The sequence below is a fragment of the Haemaphysalis longicornis genome, unplaced genomic scaffold, assembly GCF_048455015.1.
Source record: "Haemaphysalis longicornis isolate Haplotype H1 unplaced genomic scaffold, Haemaphysalis longicornis Haplotype H1 scaffold_6, whole genome shotgun sequence".
Lineage (NCBI taxonomy): Eukaryota > Metazoa > Arthropoda > Arachnida > Ixodida > Ixodidae > Haemaphysalis > Haemaphysalis longicornis.
In genome coordinates this window covers 55,065,225-55,081,747 of record NW_027526407.1, presented here as the reverse complement: position 1 = coordinate 55,081,747, position 16,523 = coordinate 55,065,225, and positions in this window count along the sequence as shown.

Genomic DNA, 16,523 nt, shown 5'->3' with positions numbered 1-16,523 from the left:
TGTCTCACTTCCTTCTTTCCTTCCTTTTCTCTCTCCCTCCCTCCCTCACACTCTGTGTATGTCTCACTTCCTTCTTTCCTTCCTTTTCTCTCTCCCTCCCTCCCTCCCTCCCTCCCTCTCCCTCTCTCTCTCTCTCCCTCTCTCTCTCTCTCTCTCTCTCTCTGTATGTCTCACTTCCTTCTTTCCTTCCTTTTCTCTCTCCCTCCCTCCCTCTCACTCTGTGTATGTCTCACTTCCTTCTTTCCTTCATTTTCTCTCTCCCTCCCCCCTCCCTCCTTCTCTCTCTCTCTCTCTCTCTGTATGTCTCACTTCCTTCTTTCCTTCCTTTTCTCTCTCCCTCCCTCCCTCTCACTCTGTGTATGTCTCACTTCCTTCTTTCCTTCCTTTTCTCTCTCCCTCCCTCCCTCTCTCTCTCTCCCTCCCTCCCTCTCACTCTGTGTATGTCTCACTTCCTTCTTTCCATCATTTTCTCTCTCCCTCCCTCCCTCCTTTTCTCTCTCTCTCTCTCTCTGTATGTCTCACTTCCTTCTTTCCTTCCTTTTCTCTCTCTATTTCTATCTTCCTTCCTTATGTCCATCATTCAATACAAGGGGGCATTTTCAGAACGTGTGTTAACACCAAAGCTATAAATACTATTTGCTCCCTATGAAGATAAGGACAGCATAGAAGTGTAAAATAACTACGTTGCAATAAGCAGTAGGCGGGGCGTAACGTATAAAAATCATCTGAGAAGGCGCCCCAAATAGGTACATAGAATTGCAATAATAAAGATTGACACGGTAGTGGTAATGTCCAAATTTCTAAGCAGGGGTAAATCAGGTGACGCTATATCTAGGGCATTCAACAAGGCAGAAAAAATGAAGGAAGATTAAAAATAGGATGAAGTTTCAGATTAGATACAGAGGTGCGGTTTGGGGTTCTGAGCGAGATGAAATGTATATTTACGCACTAAATGGAGAACCTTGACGCAGCCAACAATTTGTAGGAGGTAAAGAAGCACCGAAATTGTACACACTCAGATGTGCAACCGGGGACCAGAAAACTAATACTGGTATTTCAGGCCCTGTAATCTGCAGTCGAAACTAAAAAAAAAAAAGTTATAAAGACATTGAAATTATTCCGCCGTAAAAGGAGCGCTGATGATGGTAGCATTGTTTAATGGGGAAAGGACAACAGGGAAAGAAACGGGAAGTACGACCATTCTATACAAAGCTTTGCTGCACAGCAGATTGCCAGACTCTGCGCCGACCGCCTCACGGCCGTATTGGCGGTGAGATGTTTGAGTGGCGCCCCCTGGCTATGACGTCGGCTTAGGGACTCGCGCCGCTGTCGTCTGCTACACTCCGCTGGTGAGGGGCAGTAGTGCGTGTGCTATAAAAAGCCCGCGTTGGTGCTTTATTGCATTTAAAAGCGTATTTCTGGTAATTCAGTTATTTTCGCCAGCTTCTGACACATCTGAATAGTTTCAAGCTGTATACCCCATCAGTTTGCAACAGACTAGGAGCGAAAGAACAACTTTCTTCACAGCATCGGTAAGAAGATCGTGTCTAACTCGTCCTTTCTAGTTTATTCGCAAGGTTCAGCGCTAAGAGCTCCTCGATAAGTATGCAAAATGCGTAGGTTTCCCTACAGTATTCTTGAGATGCTCTTATGAAGACAACACTCTAACGCTACGTATACCAAGCGCCGGGCTCGTACACGCGCATCGCACAGCAGGAAAGAAAGCGGCTGTCTTGTATTTCTTTAGTTGTTGTTGACTTGTATCACATGAAGGTTTTTTTTATTTTTTCTATGCCCATCGCATTAACTTTTCTACACCGTCACAAACGTCTTATAATAGGTTTGGGGATGTTTGGGAGGCTCACAAAGATCGTGTGGATTTTTTTTTTTTCAGGCTGTATGGCATACATTCCCTTTTTCACAAATTGGCTTTAGTTATGGCTGCGTGCAAAAAGGGGCACACCGGCAGCGTGCGTTGCTTGTTCACATGCAAATACAATGACAAGGTTTGTGCTATGCACCGCGATCGTGCCTTAGACAACGTTGTCCCGAGTACTGGCGGCTTTCGTGCTCCGAATTCTTATCGTAACTATCGTAATAATAACGAACTGACTCTCAACCCGAACAATTATGACATGATTACGGTGTTGAAGGTTTGATAAATTCGCTAACTAATGCAATAAATAGTATACGTGTATATATTACAAGAACCGAAGCCGATGAATTTTCCCAAGCGGCTCTTTAATGTTTTCCAACCCTTCCAGGCGTAAAAAAGAAATCCTGGTCTACTCGGGATTGTGGTTCTATAAATTGAAGAAAGTTCATCTTGCTCTCTTGTCCTGGACTGAGGACCTGGCATAATAATCAGCTCGATTTTACGGGTAATAAAAGTTTTCTCCACCTCCTCCTCCTTCTCCTCTTGAGTGCAGTTTTCCTATAACGCTTATCTGAAATTAGGATATGGCTGACGTAGATGTACCGAAATATCCCTCGAGGTCTGAACAAAGGAAAGTGTTACTGTATATTTACCGTAGACGTGACTCGTTTTGCTCTATACACCTTCATACTGGTTCGAATCCCGGTATAAAACCAGCACGTGGTTATACACAGTGGGTTATTTGAAACTTAACCCACAGTTTTTGCAGCCCACAGTTCATGTCGGCATACTTTCATGCATGACAACGTAAAGTGATGTGACACAATACTTTCCAGCGTTCTGCAAGGTTTTAAAAACTGTTTTACCTTGCACGTGATTACCGGGAATCGTAATGCCTTCTGTCAAAGCCGAAAGCCCCGAAGGCCTGGAATTTGCTTTGGTCTTGTATTTTCGCTGTTGTCGGTTACTACCAGCTGGCTGTTCCCTTTGTTCGAAAGGCTGGTTAATACAGAAGCTGACGCCTAACTCCGGCCCTTCGCGCTGTGCACAGAACCGGCTTCGTCAGGAATGGGGTGACGCCGGCAATGTTTCTTCCGTAGCGGTATACAAAACTGTACTTTAACTCACTTTCAGAGCTAGTGTATGCGATTTTAAGTCTATTATTATGGTAAAAAGTTACGCACACGCAAAATCAGGTGCGGACGAGCGTCAGACGTCAACCAGGCGCATAGAAACAGCAGGGAGAGCGAGCCGGAGTGAAGCAGACGACAAATGCGAGAATCCCTAAGCTGACGGCACGGAGGCGCGCTTCGCAGCGCCGCCCGTGGTCGGGCTCACCGCCAATACAGGGCGAGTACGCTGATAAAACTCACACATTGTTTTAGGTCGGAAAAAGTTGGAGCCACAACGAAGGTAAGACATACGAAGAAGGTCTATTGTGCCCCGGGGTGATGGCTTATGTCATTGAAAGTTGGGGTTTCCAAAGAAGGTCATCGAAAGATTATTCGGGTCGGCCCAACAAACCATGGAAACAGCAATGATAGGAGCAACGCCTAGCGATAAAAAAACGGGCCTCTTGTTTTATGGGACAAACGCGCGTGTCGAAAATCCTAGCTGAAATCAAAACAAAGAGGTGGAGTGGGGCTGGACATGTAAAGGGGAGATTTGGCAACTGGTAGACGTATGGATATCTATATATGAAGGATTGTAAATCTATGGGAGAGGTCTTTGCCCTGCAGTGGGCGTATACAGACTGATGATGATTATGATGATTATTATGGTGACTATGATAACGTTGATGATGATTATGATGCTGATGATGATGCGGTAATCATAATTGTAATTGTGGTGATGATGACGAAGAAGAAGAAGAAGAAGAAGAAGAAGAAGAAGGAGGAGGAGGAGGAGGAGGAGGAGGAGGAGGAGGAGAAGAAGAAGAAGAAGAAGAAGAAGAAGAAGAAGAAGAAGAAGAAGAACCATGTTAGAAGGGTAACGAAGTGCCCACTAAGAGATGGGACTAGAGGTATAGGGGAAGACCAATACCTCGATGCGGTACCGAGAAAAGGATCGGAGTACCGTTAGAGTGACGAACGGCTGTAGAAAGAGATAAGACCAAGGGTATAACACCACAACCTGGTTGAGGGATGAGACGAGAAAATATGCTCGCCTAGAAGAATGGATTCTGACCACGCAGGATAGAGGCAGTTGGAAGTCAGTGAAACAGGCTTCATCCTGCCGTGGACATAAAACAGGCTGATTATACCTTATGGCCGCCTAACATTGTCCCTGAAGAGGTAAGTGTGTGACAGCTGCATCTTACCAGTACTCACCTACGGGGCGGAAACCTGGAGGCTCACTCAGAGGGTTCAACTTAAATTGAGGACGACTCAGTGAGCAATGGAACCGAAGCTGATAGGTGTAACATTGGGGGACAGGAAGAGAGCGGAGTGGGTCAGGGAACAAACGCGTGTTAAGGACATACTATACTCGGTGACAACTTAAGAACGGCACCGGAAGTTGATTGATTGTGGGGTTTAACGCGCCGACGCAACGCAGGCGATGAGGCGCGCCGTAGTGGAGGGCTCCGGATTAATTTTGACCACCTGGGGATCTTTAACGTGCGCCGAAATCTCGTACACACGGGCGTTTTTGCTTTTCGCCTCCATCAGAAAAGCGGCCGCCGCGGCCGGGAATCGAACCCGCGACCTCGTGCTCAGCAGCGCAACGCCTTAGCCACTGAGCCACGGCACCGGAAGTTGGCGCTGTGCCTTATCACCGTAGCCCGATATTTCTCCGCGCGGCGCAAGTAGGGCGTTACTGTGAATATTTTGAACATGGCGTGAGCCGTTCCCGTGATTTTTTGGACTTAATATGCTTATAAACGACTCCAATGGCGGCAAACAAACTGCCTGAGACAAGGCAGACGATATCACGCATTAATAGCAAACCCCTTTCAAAACGCGCGCGCACTGACGTCACGGGTCTGGCGCTTTGGCGGAGTGATACACTACATGAGGTGGTGCCGTTCTTGAGTTGTAACCGAGTATAGTACAAATGATGAAGAAATGGACGTGGGCATGGCATGTAATGTGAAGGCAAGATAACCATTGGTCATTAAGGGTAAGACAGTGGATCCCTGAAAAGGCAAGCGTGGCAGATGGTGGCAGAAAGTTAGGTGGGCAGATTAGATCCGGAAGTATGCGGGGATAAATTGGTCGCAGTTAGCACAGGACCGGGATAATTGGAGATTAATGGGAGAGGCCTTTGCCCTGCAGTGGGGCTAGTAAGGCTGATGATGATGATTATTATTATAGCTTTATTAAAGCGAAGCTTTCTATGCCCACTGATGGCGTTATTCGTCCGGGCAAAGTGCACTGCAGGAATGCCAGCTTTACAGAATGGGTTTCACAAAACGATGCTGATGATGACAAGCGAAGCCGCATAAAGCGCTTAAAGAAAGAAACGCTTTGCGTGGTCGTATCAAACCTGCGTCTTTCGCGTTACAAATCCGACGTCTATCGGATTGCGGCACACCGACACGGCCGAAGCAGTTCGGATTTAAAGCGAAGCTTTCTTAGTATCGCTGATGGCTACCGTACCGTCACCAAAACTGTGAACCCCTTACAACCCCAACGACAGCGAACGAATCCCTCACGAGGAAGCTGCGCCCGCCCTGTCTCTTCTTTTCCTTGTCCCGTCCGAATGCGCAGTTCTAAGTATGAAGCTGCGCCTTTCAGCCATCGTTGTCGTTAGATGAAAGGGCGTTATACCCCTGCAACACGGCAAATCTAATGTCATTCAAAGTGAATGACATTAGTAGTTAATGACATTCGGTTTGGCCGTGGGGGTCTACAGGGCGAAACAAATGTGATTTGGTATAGTAAAAGTGGTGACGATTAGCAAGCTCTCAAAATCGCAAAAAAAATATATATAGTTCAGGAGCGTCTAACATTTCTTCATGCATAATAGTTTTTTCACACAAAACAGTTCCTTTTTTTAAAACAAAAAAGAAGAAAATCACCGTTCTGGTTGACATAAGTAGACATCACAAGCCGAGACAAGTTCACAAGAAATCCGTATCAGGGTAGCGCGCGCATTTAGGACGAGATTTTCTTTTTGTAAGTACTTGTTCACCTTTCTTTATTTGAAAAATAACATGGAGGGGAAAATATAAGGTCCCTTCGATTTGGCCTGCACTTTCAGCATGAGTTCAGAATTAGTTCAGCCAGTTCACCGCAGGCGCCGCCACTGCACCTCCTCCATGGGAAGTTCAGGGAAAGCCATGAACTCAGCCTGCACTCTGCACTCAGAGTGCACCGTCATCTGACGGTGCACTTTGCACCGTCGGTAAATCGAAGAGAAAAGTGCAGGCGCCGCACTCGCTGCACTCAAAAATTGAACAGGCGAGTTCTGCGCTAAGTGCAGCGAGTGCAGCGAGTGCAGCCAAATCGAAGACACCTATATGTTTACTGACAGTTTTTAGAAACAGTATTATTTGGTTTACTACTGAACTTTCTCGTCTAGTGACATGCCACTGCTGTCGAGGCTACTCATTTGGCCGTTGAATGAGCTCCCCAACTTCACTTATCCGCTAAATGCCATTCGTCTGGAATGTCATTCGGTACGCTCGTGTAGTGCCGATCTAATGACATTTAGAGCAGATAACATTTGCTCTTAGATCTGCCGTGTGATAGGGGTATAAGTTCTCGAACCCCTCTTCAATAAAGTTTTCCACTGTCCTAACTGCAGTGTATAGAGAGCAAACCATCCCGCTTTTAACGAAGTATGCTTGAAACAAACTCAGTTTCCTTTTTCGAGGACTTCCTTATACTGTACGTCGATCTTTGAGTGTCTCTTCATCCCTGCTTGGGACGCGTGCGCCACGGACGAGACAATAGAACACCTCTTGCGTCACTGTGCCCGGTTTGCAACGCAGAGACTGCACCTGTCAACCGCACTCCGGAAACTCAACAACCAGCCATTAACTGCGCAGACTGTTTTGTGTCACAGGCGTTGCCCATCACTGTCCCAAAAGGCCACAAAAGCATTACTTCGTTTCTCAAAGGACACAGACCTGTCTGAACGATTGCAGAGACACTGTGTACCATTGTTCATTTGTCATTTGGTTAGTTTACCATTTCAGTTAAGGCTTTATTATCGCACGTTGTTTTGTTTTTGTAGTTATCTTTTTTTTTCTTGCTCCTAAAGCTCTATTCCCTGACTTTTCAATACCCTTTCTTTTTCTTTAAATCCCTCCTTCCCTACTTCTCATGCGTAGGGTAGCCAACGGGACTGTAACCTGGTTAACCTCCCTGCCTTTCATGCACTGTATTATCATTCCTTCCTTCTTCATCTTTTCTCAACATCCCGGAGACTTGCCCAACTGCGGGCTTCAGATGGCCAAGCTCCAGACGACGTCGTTATAGCCTCCAGCAATAAATACACTCACTGCGCAATGGGAGAGGAGGAAGCGAATGGGCCTTCCTGCCGGGACCTATCCCGGCAGCACGCTCTCCGAGGCCGCACCGTCCCTAGGAGCCCGTAATCGCACGTGCGCCCGTAATCGGCGGCCCGCGCGGCCGCCTTGTAACGAGCCATCTAATCGTCGCGCGAGAGGGGGAGGAGAGCGCAAATTCGCTTCGGGAGGTGCGCTTTCCTGCAGCGCGCGCATGCCCGGCAAGAAAGCGGCATTAGCGCGCGCTCATGCGCCGACTGAACGGTGCCGGCGCCGTAATGTCCTGTGGATGCAAATGAGCGCCGGTTAGGCTTAGCTCATTAGCAATTAGCGAACGTTCCCTTGACTGCCGTCATTAGTCAGGCACGCCGGGAAAAGGGGGAGGCTCCGCTTCGGCAATAGCGCACCGCGGCAGCGAACTGCCGACATGATTGGAACAGTTTGTTATCATTTAGCAGTTATATGGTAATCAGCGTTGCGGCCTTTTCCGGCGTCTCTGTGCTTTTGCTCGCTTCGGCCCCTATTCGAGCGTGGGCAGTCGTGGGCAGTTCAGAATGAATGGTTGCCCAACTCCGACTCGTCTGTTTTACCCTGCTTTCGAAAGAAATGATAATAGAAAGCTTCGTTCCCTTCGCAATCTCGCGCCACTGTAAAGCTCGCTCCCACAGCTTTTATGCTGGTGATGGTCAGATTTCGCTGGACATTAGCCAGCTGGAAAGCAAATTAACCAAAAAAATGAAGAAAGCTTACACTAACGCGTAATACTTGAAGGTAGCTAAGCTGTACGCAACCTTCACGACCATCACGGAGATTTAAGTTCACGATTGTGGCCGATTTGCTTCTTTTTTGCTGCCGCAACGACCTTTACTCCATCATTGTTGCTATAAGTGTGAGCTTCTTTTTTTTTTTTTTGAAGTGGTAATCATTGGACATCATGCTTGGAGTGGCGTACACTATGACGTGTATTTCTCGTTCCGAGCAAGTGTTGCCACGATTACGGTGAATGCTGGAGTATTTCTCGTTCCGGGCAAATGTTGCCACGACTACGGCGAATGCTGGAGTTTTTTTGGTCAATCTTGGCCAATCTCCCTAGTGGGCATGCTTGACTTGACAAACGTTCGCCGGAGACGTTGGGCGGTCACCATGAGGCACGCACACAAGAGCGCTGGGCAATTTCTTGGTTTTTTAACTGCCATGCGGTCGCCGCAGTCTTGGCCAATCTTCCTAAGTGGGTATTCTTGGCTCGACAAACGTGCGCAGAAGACGCTGGGGGGTCGTCGCGAGGCACGCACGCACGAGCGCTTGGCATTTTCTTGGTTTTGTTAACTGCCGGGTGGTCGCCACGAGTCCCGCGCTCACATGCGTGCGCTCGGCAATTTGTTCGTAATTTTAACTGCGGACACGAAAAAGTACGATTCGCTAAACAGCTACGCTGTTAATATACTTCGTCGAATAAGACGCCACAGGGATGAAGTCGGTTATGGGTGGCCGATTATGAACAGACAGGGGCATGTCGCTGACGTACGTTGTCTGCGGTAGTTAGCATTATTCTCGGTTACAACTCAAGAACGGCACCACCTCATGTAATGTATCACTCCGCCAAAGCGCCGGACCCGTGACGTCAGTGCGCGCGCGTTTTGACAGGGGTTTGCTATGAATGCGTGATATCGTCTGCCTTGTCTTACGCAGTTTGTTTGTCGTCACTGGAGTCGTTTATAAGCATATTAAGTCCAAAAAATCACGGGAACGGCTCACGCCATGTTCAAAATATTCCCAGTAACGCCCTACTTGCGCCGCGCGGAGAAACATCCGGCTACGGTGATAAGGCGGCAACTTCCGGTGCCGTTCTTAAGTTGTCACCGAGTATAGCATTGATGTTGGCTTCGCCAACGACTGGAATCTATCCGCCTACATCACCACGGCGAAAAACTCTTCATGCAGTTCCATTAAAAGCTTGGCCGTGAACCGATTCCAAGGTTCTTGTATACGTTTCCCCGGACCAACCATAGACGCGTTGCGTTGGTTGATTGCTCGAGTGTATGCTCCATGATGTGACACTTGTGCTCTAAGGCGGGGAGGAAAGTCGTCAGATGATTTTTATACCTGACTACTGTTGATACTCGTGGTCGGAGTGAATGGGGTTTGCTGTCGTTCCGGGGCAGTCAAGAGGACAATGTTGACCCAAGATATAAAAATTTTATACAAGTGTTATTCTCGAACAGGCAGTTCGCTCCTGTGTGCGCGAAGGCATGTTTAGTTCCATCCAATTCTTCGCTTTCTCCGCACTATTTTCAGGAATGCATCAATAATGAAAATTCTGAGCATACACTCACACGGATAGGGGACGTCGCAGGTTAACGTTTAGTTGGCCTCAGTGAGGCAATCTGCCTAGGGTACAAGTCGTTGGGAGCACCGATTTAGAACCTCCGGGAAGACATCTGGGATCGCCCACTGTAATCACACGTCCAGTATATCGTTGAACTACAGTATCCCGAGCGTTACCACGCTGCCAAAGGAAGAGACGTCAACACGCGGAATGCCACCGCAAAAAGGAGATGTGCGAGGCTTTTGTTACTTCGTAGGGCCATTTCCAATCGCGCGCTGTTTTCCAGTAGAAAGGATTGGTTGGGCTAAGTCGCGGAAAGTGGTGTATGATCGCTCAGTCGAAGCACGAACCACGGTGGCGCTGTGTGAATCGTAAATCCTCCAGGTCGTTTCCCGTGAATGAGGGGTGCACCCGGCCGGCATAAGGTTTGGGTGGTCGAGCCCCAAATATACGAGGACGGTGTCACCACACTACTCAGATTCACTTTTAAAATCACGGCAAGCGATAACTCGTGGGAAAGTTTGTAATGCGTTTCAGAACGTCTAGCAAAAGAAAAAATACCGGGCCATCTCCACTAACGTGAAACCTGGGGAGGGGTGAAGCATGCAGTGTATAAGTGTATTCTTGGCGCCTTGGCGTTTTTCCAACGGAGGTGGAACCGCTGGGGGGTAGAGGTGTACAGCTTTGCTGTAAAAGTCTCGTGTCTTTGAAGCCCGAAGCCCTTGGCTGCTGGACCTCCCGCAAGGGGCTGAACAGAATAAAAGTCTCTCTCTCTCTCTCTCTCTCTCTCTCTCTCTCTCTCTCTCTCTCTCTCTCTCTCTCTCTCTCTCTCTCTCTCTCTCTCTCTCTCTCTCTCTCTCTCTCTCTCTCTCTCTCTCTCCTCTCTCTCTCTCTCTCTCTCTCTCTCTCTCTCTCTCTCTCTCTCTCAGGCGCGAGGCGTAAACGAGTGTCCCGGTGTTCTTTTAGTATACGCGTTACGTTCTACCGCGAGGCGTAAACGAGTTTCCGGTGCCTTAGTACCGTGACTACATGAAACGACGATTACGGACACGATATGAGACTCCAACAGCCCTAGCCCCTAGGGGGCTCCGCCTTAATAAAAACAGCCAAAGGAAGACGAAGAAATCCCTCTCTTGACCGTCTCCTTCATGGCACCGACCGCGTTCCATAGATGAGATACCGAGCACCTTGAAACGTAGCTAGTGGGTGTACCGTAATGAGATACATAGTCACCCTCTTTAGGCGTACGTTTTGGCAAGGTGCTTACAATTACAGTTGCCGTGTAGCGTGTAGCGCACTGTTTGGACTACGTAGTTTAAGCTTAGGCCGCACAATGTAGTTCGCCTAGCCAATAAAGGTGGTGTTTGATATTGCATATATATAGAACCGGCCATCTGGGCAGTCGCACTTTGACGTGCACGGTTTACGAAGCATTCAGAGTCGAGCAGAAATATATTCTCCTATGTGATTACTTCCCATCCAAATTGTTAAAAGGAATCAAGTTGAGAATTAGGATAGCATGATGGGCATTTTTTAAGTATCACCAGAAAAACGTTAATGCCTCTCAAGAAAACAAAAAACAGACGAGAACTCGAAAACACGCGGAGACCTTAGACAGGGGCAGAACGCAGCGCCGCGAAGTGAGCAGCAGGATACAGCACAAGTGGATTCGGCATAGATTTGGCCGTAGCTGGATAGAGGCAGCTAGAAGTCATTCTTCGCTCAATGAACACCCAACACCTGCTGGTGATTATGGAAGATTAAAAGAACATTTTTTAATTCTTGAATATTTATCCGGAAATTCCTCCTCCACGCAAGGGCGTCGAGCAATCAACACCGCTAACCCAATTGAGTTCATTGTAGTGGTGTCCAGCGTTGTTGCATTGCAGCGCCTGCTGGGGTTCCACAAGGTTTCACTTTGAGCACACTTCTTTTCAATTTTTATCCTAATGAAATGCAGTGAGTCACAACACACTCGATACTGCCTCTGACCAACGATGATAAGACCTTCGGCAGTGCCTCGGCCAACGCGCGAAGAAATCAGGGAGCAGGGCAGGATTTTAATCAATATTCCCCCTGCCTCACAACCATTAGCATCGTAGAGCGTTGGAGCGCAACAGCCGAGGTCCACGCCCTGAGCCCGTACTGTTAGCAGAGGTCTGCCGCTGTCTCCAAGCTGTTGTCATTCCTCCTTGCCCGTCAGTTTATATATTAACCCCCACTCTTTGCGTGGCCTGCGTCTCTCTATATATCCCGGACGTGCCCCAAAAACCACTGGAAACTCTTGATGCAGTGATACTGTAGCTACTGTACGAGCTTGTCGAATACCTAGACATCCTCAGAGGGACGTTAGGTGTCTTATTTTGGCGATCCAAAGCTTCCAGTCCGTCAACTAGATGCCCCCCTAAGCAAACCTTGAGACACGTGTATCGTTCAACAGCAATCCGTGCCATTTCATGGAAGATCCCCTTGAAATCAGGTCTTAGGACCAGCCTAGCGGTATTTTGGATTAAAACGCCTTGTCCACTTCATTTAGAATATGGCTACCTCGTCAGTATGGTGTAATAAGATTGTTAATACTCCTGTCACACGGCAAATCTAATGTCATTCAAACTGAATGACATTAGATGTAAATGACATATGACATTCGGCTCGGCCGTGCGGGTGTGCACGGCGGAACAAATGTCATTTGATTGTGGTAGCGGTGACGATTAGCGAGCTCGCAAAACCGCAAAATTACATTTCAAGCGCATCTAGAATGTTTTCACGCGTAATATTTTTTTTTAAAAACGTAACAAAGGAATATTTTTAAATAAAAACAAGAAAACCACCGATTTAGGTGACATCAGTAGACATCACAAGCTGAGACAAGTCTGCAAAAAATCCGGATTAAGGTAGCGCGCGCACTGGGGATGAGATTTTCTTTTTTGTTAGTACCTGCTGGTCTTTCTTTATTAGAAAAACAATACAAAAAAGAAAATATAAGTTTACTGACAGTTTTTGAAACAGTATTCTTTGGTTTGTTACTGAATTTTCCTGTCTAGGGACGCGCTACTGCTGTCGAGGCTACTCATTTGGCCCCTAACTGAGGTCCGGGACCTCAGTTAGCCGCTAAATGTCATTCGCCTCAAATGTCATTCGGTATTCTCGTGTAGTGCCGAACTAATGACATTTAGAGCGAATGACATTTGCTGCAAATGTCATTAGATCTGCCGTGTGACAGGGGTATTACTCTTGTTTGACGGGAGAGGTGCTGGTACACCCGTTCTGTAGTCCCATGTTTCCTCATGTGAATGAGGAAGGCCGTCTTTGCACTACCCCCCCCCCCCTCTTTTTCCCTCCTTCCACGTGATAGCCTCGCACAGCCACAGTATTCCGGAGCGAGTGGTCATCTAAATGACAGCTTGCATATTTCATAAACCTGACGTGTCATAGTAGGGCGCTTCCCGGGGCAGTCGCGTGGTGGTGCGACGTCTGAGTCCAAGGTTGCATATTCGTTCAGATTATCGCTAATGAAATTTTACTAAGTGACACTCGTTAGCATCCTTGGCCCAGCTCCAGGGCATACACTAATTTCAAAGAATGAAACCTTAATTACTTGCCCACTATTGGCATCAATTACCTCACTCAATTTGTCAAACTCATTAGCATTCTGCAGCTAAGCAAATGTGATCAACTAAACAGGGATGTCATTACTGCAGACGCCACAATGACGTCATTTTTGGCGGGTCCACTATGCTATGATATTACTTTGACTATCCCCACAGGCATTTCTGGCAAGTGTGTGCGCGGCCCCGCTCCTATCCACTCTTTTTCGCCTGCCCTCTCTTTCAACCCCTGCACACCCCTTCTCCAGTGTCGAATAGCCGTCCGGGTTCTAAGCCTGGATAACCTATCCGCATTTGCGTTCGCTTTCCTCCTCCTCCTTCTCCTAGTGAGATGAGTTACGCAGGTAAACCTACTGCCCCACCCCATACCGTCAGCCGAACTCGCGGTACACAATACCTCCAAGTCGGGCACCAATATTAGTTGAAAAATATGTTGGTTAGAAGATATGCACGCCATCTTCACGTGGCCTCCTTCAGACCCAATTGACACCTACCGATCAACATATTTAAACCAAAAACTTTTTGTAATGCTACTTGCCTCTCGAAGTTCGCGATTTTCTCCCTCGCAAATCCGTCTAACTCTATTATGCCGCGAGAACAAATAAGGTCATTCGGTTAGCACAAAACAGAAATCAACAAGAGTCTCCGAGGCGTCATTTTTAAACAACGAAAAATATAGACGCGAGAGGGTGGAATGAGGTACAACACTAGCCCCCGCCTAATGCAGACCGGGCCACCCAGCGGACTTTCAAGTCTGCCGCCAGCTAGCTCGCCGCGGCGAGTTTTGAGAATCGATGATGAGCTCTCTTAGGGACGGAGCGGAATCGGGCACACGAGAGCGAGATCAGCCCCCATCTGATGCAATGTGTTATCCGATTGTTTCCCGGCCTCGGCGCGCTCTCGGCCTTGCGTCGAAATCGAAGCTAATCAGATCGGTCCGACTCGAGAGCTGCCTCCAGCGGCGGCGCGAGTCCAGTTCGTGAGGCGGCGGCGGCGGCGATCCAAGCGAAGCCGAGCCTAGCCGGGAGACGAACCGAACGGTGGCCAGTAGCAGCTAGCGACACGCTGCGGCGACGGCGACATCGATTTCACGGGACGAAGCGCTCACTCGCCGCGGAATTCCCAAAGCGTACTCAGATCGTAGGACAGAGTTTTTCGTCCAATTGGATTAGCATCGAATTAGCCGCTGCGCGCCCTCTCCGGGCGGGCGCAGCAGCGGCGGCGGTGGCTCAAGCAGTGTGCAATGTACACACGATGGGGATCGGGGCGCTCGTCTGCTCTCTTGTTCACAATGTCGTTTCTCTGACTCCAGAATTTGAAGACGCTTCACTGGTTCGTTCCTATTTCTTGTTGTTAAATGAAAGGCCGACGCCGCGGGACTTGGACCTAGGTCGGTTTCTGCCCTCCGGAGGGTCTCACTTCTGAGCTTGGCGAGGCAGCAACAAAATGAGCGCTTGGAGGCCCTCTGCTGCGTCGGTAGAAAAAAAAGTGTATACCTCAAAAGTACCAGACTGAATAAGTCGAAGTGCGTTCATGGCTTAGAAATTTGGCAAAAGGATGTGAGGAAAGGAAAAGAAAAAACGGGGAAACATCCGAGCCTGAATGCTTAGGCCGCCCTGCTATACGCTAGGCATCTTTAAAGTCGGCTTCACTGCTTCATGCACATGCAATACTGGGACAACATCTTTCCAGGAATGATATAAAGGCTTGGGCCTTTTATTAAATACTTCCTAAAGATCATATGTGTCACATTTATTGTCGGCTTCATTACTATGTACGAATTGCTCCGCTGAGAAGACAATACAATTAAGGGGCAATATAAGAGCTCTATATGAAGATATGATGGCTTAAGGACGTTTTATTAAATTCCTCCATAAGACGCCGTATCCCTACGGAGCCCCATACACCGAGCCCTCGTATAGTCGGCTTCACTGCTGTGCACAAAGGCACTACTGGGACAGTTATTTGGTGCACAATACAAGAAGTCTGATATCTAAGTGCGGGGGCCTTTTATTATATGTAAATCCAGTCTCAAGAAAGTTCCATGACCGGACGCTTGTAGAGTCAGCTTCACTATTGTGCACAAATGCGCTGTTGGGACTACATGGGGCAATATAAGGGGTCTTGATATTAAAGTATTTATTCTCAAGGGTCTTTTATTATGTACCTCCATAAACCCCATGCATCCCTATGAAGGCTCCTACACTATTTCGTTATAGAGTCGGCCTCAAATTCAGTGCTGGGATTGCAGTTTTCCAGGTGCAGTATAACGGGGCTTGTATGAAAAATTTGATGGTGCAAGGACATTTTTATTAAATACTTAATTACTTTTCTTGTCGCCTCTTGTCCTAGTTGGCCTTGCATCATCATCATCATCATCATCATCAGTATCATCATCATCCTATATTTACGCCCACTGCAGGGCGTAGGCCTCTCCCATAATCTCCAATTATCCCGGTCCTGTGATAACTGTGACCAACTCATCCCCGCAAACTTCTTGATCTCATCTGCCCATCTCACTTTCTGCCGCCCCCTGCCACGCTTGCTTCTCTATAGGGATCCACTCTGTTACCCTAAATGACCAACGGTTATCTTGCCTTCGCATTACATGCCCTGCCCACGTCATTTTCTTTGTCTTAATTCCTACGAATATGTCCTTAACACGCGTTTTGTTCCCTGACCCACTCCGCTCTCTTCTTGTCCTTAATATTACACCTATCATCTCCCGTTCCATTGCTCGCTGAGTCGTCCACAATTCAAGTTGAACCCTCTTAGTGAGCCTCCAAAACCCTTACTCCCACCTGTTCCCATCAATGTTCTGTATGCTCTTGTAAACATGATGTGAATAACATTGGAGAGATTGTGTCTCCTTGTCTGACACCCTTCCTTATAGTTATTTTCCTCTCTCCTTATGGAGGATGATGGTAGCTGTGGACCCATTGTAGATATTCTCTAGCATCCTTACATAATGCTCATCTACCCCCTGGTTCCGTAATGCCTGAATGACTGCTGAGGTTTCGACCGAGTCAAATGCTTTCTCATAATCTATGATTGACACCCAAACGTTATCATCATCAGTACCTACATACGACTCCACGTATCTTTATAGAGCATTAGACGGGCCACTTTACTGCCGGCTTCACTACTGTGAGCTTTTGCAATGTGGGTCTACATTTTTAGGCCGACAATATAACAATACGGTTAAAACCGATCTGACGAAGTCCCGGGAACTGCGAATTATTTCGTTAAATCGAGAAC